This window comes from Nycticebus coucang, chromosome 10 (assembly GCF_027406575.1).
Source record: "Nycticebus coucang isolate mNycCou1 chromosome 10, mNycCou1.pri, whole genome shotgun sequence".
Lineage (NCBI taxonomy): Eukaryota > Metazoa > Chordata > Mammalia > Primates > Lorisidae > Nycticebus > Nycticebus coucang.
The window spans coordinates 20,768,943-20,775,545 of NC_069789.1; positions in this window are offsets into that span (position 1 = coordinate 20,768,943).

Genomic DNA, 6,603 nt, shown 5'->3' on the forward strand with positions numbered 1-6,603 from the left:
TGAATCCCGTATATATGCAAATCTTGTATGTGGCTATGAATCATACATGTATGTATACTATATATAGACAGACACACATATACACATATATACATATCCATATATACACACGCACAAGTATAGTTATGTGTTGTTTTTAATGAGAAAAAATTGCCATGAAAGGCCCACATGTAGGTGACAGGTTAAATCAGAGGTCAGCAAGTAGGTCAGTGGGCCAAAACCAACCAGTCCAGGACCTGTTTTCGTGAATAAAGTTTTATTAGAACAACCATACCATACCTGTTCATCGGCGTATTATCTTTGAGGACTTTGGAGCTACAACAGCAGAATTAAGTATTTGAAATGGAGACCATCTGGCCTTCAAAACCAAACATATTTACTATCTGGCCCTTTACAGAAAAGTTTGCTAACCTCTGGGTTAAATTATGATTCCTCTACATGCAGTTATTCAAATGATCATATAAAATGATAAATTGTCCATGATATATTACTAAGTAAGAAAATCAAGGCCAGGTGCACTGGCTCATGCCTATAATCTTATCACTTTGGGAGGCTGAGGTGGGAGGACTGCTTGAGGCCAGGAGTTCAAGACCAGCATTAGCAACAGAGCAAGATCTTATCTCTACAAAAAGAAAAAATTAAAAATTAGCATGGTTCTTGGTATCGTGAGTAAATTAAAAAAAAAAATAGTCAAGAATAGTGGTGAACACCCATAGTTCCAACTATACAGGAGGCTGAAGCAGGAGGATCACTTGCGCCCAGGAGCTGGAGGTTACAGTGAGCTGTGGTGACAGCACTCACTCAGCCTGAGAGACAGAGCAAGGCTTTGCCTCAAAAAGAAGAAAATGAGTTGGAAAATGTTGACTTAACCACATTCTTATATAAGGAAAGTGTATTCACCTAAATGTGTATACAAAACTATGTATAAAATGTGGATTTCCTCTAGAAATTTATAGAAAGAGACAGATATGGGGGGATTTTAATTTCTATTTACTTGTCTTTTTTGTTTGATTTTTTTAAATAATGAGTATACTTCAGAGTTCTTTCCATTTTGGAAAAAAAAAAAAACTGCTTACTTCCTCTATCCTCTAATAACCTATAAAGGCGTCAGCTTTGGAAAGGTTGTGCCAGGGAGACCCATTGGTTTCCAGGGCAGGAGGGAGGGCCCTCAGCGAGCATGCCTCCCTGACATTCCTGGGGGGCTCTGGCCTGAGGAGCAGCAACTGCTTCCAGCTCCTTCTCTCTCCATCCCCTGCCTTTGGCATGGTCCAGAGTGTGACACAGAGACTCATCACCAAGCCTTTTCTCCATTGCACCCAACCTGGTGGAAAAAGAGTCCAGAGAACATTCTCGTCCTGAGTCAGCCCCTGGCCTCGACCCACAGGACACCACAGGGCGCCACAGGACATGGCAGGGTACCAAGTGCCAGGGCTCTGAGGAGACGGAGCGCGAAGTCCAGACATGAGTGGCTTATTTTTAGCGAGGTCCAACCCTCAGTTCCTGGCCCAGCTCCAGGGTGAACGATGGCATTCCCTCTGACTCAGCTCCCCAGACTGACTTGTTTCAGAGGAACGAGGTCGTCTCCCCTCCCTGACGTGTGGGGGGGGGGGCAGGCCCATCCCTCAGGAGAAACCTTCCAGTAGCCTGGCTCTTCCTGAGCCTGTGTGCAGGCTGCCTCTGGAAAGGGCATAGCCCTGGACAGTCTGGGCTTTGGAAGAGAGTACAGAAACTTCTACACTCAGTCTCCTGGATCTCCACTTTCTGAGCGAAGCCGTGACAGTGAAACTTCCCACGTGGTTTCCCAGCCCCGGGGGCTCCATCAGATGGTAAATCTAAAGAAACCTAAGAACTGCCTTCCCCCAGTCCCTCCTCCTCCCGCACAAGGGTCAAGAGCCCCAGTCCTGTGACCCTGGCCCCAAACCAGGGCCTATTTCTCAGTTGTTTCTGAGTCTTCAGTCTCCACTAGCAAAACGAAAGAATGTTTTCTTCCAGCGGCAGCGCTAGGACCCATGTTCTGCGGTAATTAATAATGTGGGCTTGATAGGGAGAAGTGTGGTCAGTGTCAAGAAAACAAGGCAGAGTACAGATGCCTTGAGATATCTTGCTGGGGAGGCCGGTGGACCTGGGAGGGGTGCGTGGGTGCTGGTGGTGGGGATATGAAAGAGTGAGAGATTATTTTCCTTCCCCAGGCCAGCGTTTCCAACATTCCTGGAGTAGCCAGGACACAGCTGTCCCTCCCCAGTTGTCCCTGTGTGATTGGAATTACAGGTGTCAGTTGTCTCAAAGCACAGAGAGCCCAGGGCCTGCACATATCCCGATCTTCAGAAGGAAGAGGCCCCTGCCCTCCTGGGCTGGCGCCTGGGTTTCTCATTTGCTGTTCTGCCTCCGCCACCCCGGGCGACGGAAGCAGCCCTGGCCCTGCTGAACAAGTCGAGGCCTTTCTGGATGAGATCAAGAGCTGGAACTTTTCCTTGATTTGTTACTAGGCAGCATGCATCAGCCTTTATTCACACCCTATAAAGTTGGAGCCTTTAAGGTTAGTCTCCTCCACACACACAATTCTCCACCAGAGCCATTTGCCATGGGGCAGGACGAGTGCCTGGGACTCACGGCTTCCTCGCGACACCCGCCCACCTTACGGGGCCTCCACTGACAGATGGGTACCTTTAATCCCCAGGCTGCTCCGGGACTGGAAATGGCGCCCGAGGCTCACCTCCTGCTCACAAGGTCAAGGGACTTGGCAGGAGGAATGGGAACAGCAGAACCGTCTGGATCCCATCCTGGGTCGTCTCCCTTGGGCCGTGGTTCTCTGCGTAAGAGTCAGACCTTTCAGCTCTGCCATTCGCCTTTTCTATTGTCAGTTCCACCTTTGAATGGGCGAGACTCTCTGTCTCCCTGGCAGGACAGAGTGCTCTTTGGGATGTGGCCCCATTATGGGGTAGAGTTTCTCCAGGGCCAGTGCTGGGCTGTTCAAATGCATATTCTGTTCTTTAAGACTCAGTTTCCTTAGCTGTCCAGTGTCACAGTTGGAATAAATATTGGCTGAGTTTCCATCCAGCTCTAACATACTGGATTTTCACATTTCCAGACAAGCTCTGGTCCTGCTCAACCTTCATATTATGGCCACCAGATGGAAATCCCTCGGCACCAATACTAACGTGGGCACAGCAATCATCAGTCCTGATCACTGTTCTCACTGCCACCTCACCAGATCTCAGTGACATGGACAGTGCTGTGTCACAGTCATCCCTTGCACATGAGAAACAGTTCTCTAAATGCCACAAAACTAATAAGTAGTAGCAGAGCTGGGACCAGAACTGGGTTTTCTGACTCCAAAGATAATGCTGCCTTGAGCAGCTGCACACCTCCCCCGTGAGTGTCTACACGGCTGGAAACAACACCGGCCAGGGTTAGAACCTCACCCGGCAGGGGTCCTTGGGCATTTAAGAGGAGCTGCTGGACTGGACAACCAGAATGGAAAAGGCAGGAAGGCCTGTTTCTTCCTGCACAAGGTCAGCTGGATTTCATAACCACCAGCCATCTGACAAATGCATGACCCTACTCTGGGGATACTTACAGCTATCCATGCGGGGCAGGCGTGCAGAGTTTAAAATTCACAAAAGAGGCTGACATCACTTTCCCACACTCCCATCTCCACCCAAAAATGGTGGGGGGGAAACAACCTCATAGTATTAAGAATCATTTAGGCTTAAATTGGGGCCCTCCTCCAGTCCCCTCAGTCATGCCACAGTGGGCCAGAGTCAAGGAGAAGGGAGCATTTTCTCAATGACCCCCTCCCCAAGCCTGGGGTCTACTGAAGGGGACAGGAGATATCCCAGCAGGAGCAAGAGCACCTGCATCTTGTCAGAGTTAGAAATTGCCCAGAAGATCATATCCAGCACCCAGCCTTCCTCCACAGTTCCCTCAGCCTCTGCTGTGGCTCAAACACAGAAAGACACAGCCTTCTCAAAACATTTACATTCCTGCCAGCAAGGATTCATGTGACTTTGATCCCAAAGTACACAGGTTTTCTTGGGAAGATTAAAAGAGGATCCAAATTATTTCACGACAAATTAACCAGTCTTTTCAAACATCATTTTAAAGAGGAAAAAAGGAAAAAAAAAAAAAAAAGTCTTCACTTTGCCTGCTTGTATTTTTTTTTCCTCTCTGGAATCCTACATGTTTCAGTTTTACAACTTCATTGACAGCTTTTAGTTGGAGCATAATTAAAAGGAAATAGAAAGTAAGGTCAGCCTTTGTCCTGAGTTTCTGCAGAAAGCGCAAAAAGAGGACACCAACGGCTTGAAACAGACTTGCAAACCTTGACAAAGGGACCCAAGATCCCTGAAAAGGTATTGTGAGGCCAAACCCTCTCAAAAGACCTCTGAGGATCCTGAGGAAGATGTTCTCTTGTGGGAGCTGGGCATCAAAGCATTCTGTCATCGTCCAGAACCAAACGCACACACACCCCATATTCCCAGCTCCCCACCCCAGTAGGATCAGTTATTCTTTCTCGGGCCTCCATGTTTCTACCCACTAAATATTTTGCCAGAAGCCTGAATTCACGAAAAACATATTCATCTAGAATGAATAAGGAAGATATGGTACACGTACACCATGGAATACTATTTAGTCTTAAAAAGGAATGAAATCTTGTCATTTGCGGCAATCTGGATGGAACAGTAGGTCATTACATTAAGTGAAATAAGCCAGGCACAGAAAGATAAACATGGTATATTCTCACTCGTATGTGGGAGGAGTTTAAAAACTTGACCTTATGGAGGTAGAAAGTAGAATACAAGTTACGAGGGATTGGCAAGGGGGGGGAGGGTGTTGAAGAGTTTGGTTAATGAGTACCAGGATATACTTAGAAGGGATAAGTTCTACTATTTAATAGCACAGTAGAGTGACTATAGTTAACAATATACTGTGTATTTCAAAATAACTACAAGAAAGATTTGAAATGTTCCCAACACGATGACGAACATCTGACTAAATCCCTTGATTCGATCATCACACATTGTATGCAAGTACCAAAATACCACACGTACCCCGTAAATATGTGCAAATGTTATTACATACCAATGAAAAAATGCAAACCTAAATAAACCCAATTTATTCATAATTAGGCCCATTTAAAAGTCAAAGCACGTGCACTCAGCATACATGTTCATGTCCATAAATACAATGTCTCTGTACTGCTGGCCCTGACCTTGAAGTACTATTAGAACATCTTATAACCACAGTGAAGATCTGAGATGTCCTTATCCAACACCGATGTTAACAATGATGACAGTGCCAGCAGTGAGAAGGGCCTGCCTGACCACTAGGGACCAGGAGACACAGAGAGAAGCTTCGTGCCGCAGATAGTAGGGCTGGGGAGACAGAGCAAAATGTTCACGCCAGCCGCACACGCAGCAGCATGCAGACCCCACCACCCCCTAACTGAGTCAGCAGTCATCAACGCTGGTTTGTGATAAAACTCAATCCCGAGTCTTCAGAGTCTGTTTGATCCTGAGTTAGACTTTGCTACCTGTGCTTCTCAAGACCTACCAAGTACTGGCATTCCTTCCACCTGGTAAAGTAAACTATGACTATCTGGGGGTTCCTTGTGAAGGAGGTGGAGTGTCTTAGTCCACTTTCTGTGGCTTCTAACACAATACCTGAAAATGGATAATTTGTGAAAGGAATTTATTTCTTTCAGTTATGGAGGCTGGGAAGTCCAAGGTCAAGGAGCTGCACCTGCTGAAGGCCTTCCTGTCAGGGACTCACTGCAGAGTCCAAGGTCAAGGAGCTGTACCTGCTGAAGGCCTTCCTGTCAGGGACTCACTGCAGCGTCCAAGGTCAAGGAGCTGCACCTGCTGACGGCCTTCTTGCTGTAAGGGACTCACTGCAGAGTCGAAGGTAAGGAGCTGCACCTGCTAAAGGCCTTGCTGTCAGGGACTCACTGCAGAGTCCCAGGTCAAGGAGCTGCACCTGCTGAAGGCCTTCTTGCTGTCAGGGACTCACTGCGGAGTCCCAGGTCAAAGAGCTGCACCTGCTAAAGGCCTTCTTGCTGTCAGGGACTCACTGCAGAGTCCAAGGTCAAAGAGCTGCACCTGCTAAAGGCCTTCTTGCTGTCAGGGACTCACTGCAGAGTCCAAGGTCAAGGAGCTGCACCTGCTGAAAACCTTCTTGCTGTCAGGGACTCATTGCAGAGTCCAAGGTCAAGGAGCTGCACCTGCTGAAGGCCTTCCTGTCAGGACTCACTGCAGAGTCCAAGGTCAAGAAGCTGCACCTGCTGAAGGCTTTCTTGCTGTCAGGGACTCACTGCAGAGTCCAAGGCAGCACAGGGTTCACATGGTGAGGGGGCTTAGTGTGCTAATGTCTTTCTTCCTCCTCTTAAAAAGCCACCAGTTCTACTCCTAAAATAACCCATTAATCCATTAGTGGATTAATCCATTCATGAGGGCTCTGTCCTCATAAGCCAATTACCTCTTAATAGGCTCCCCCTCTCAATACTACCACATGGGGGATGAAATTTCAACATGAGTTTTGGAGGGGATAAACATTCAAACCATAGTGGTATGGGGGTATCTCTAAATAGATGTAAGAGGGCCTGAG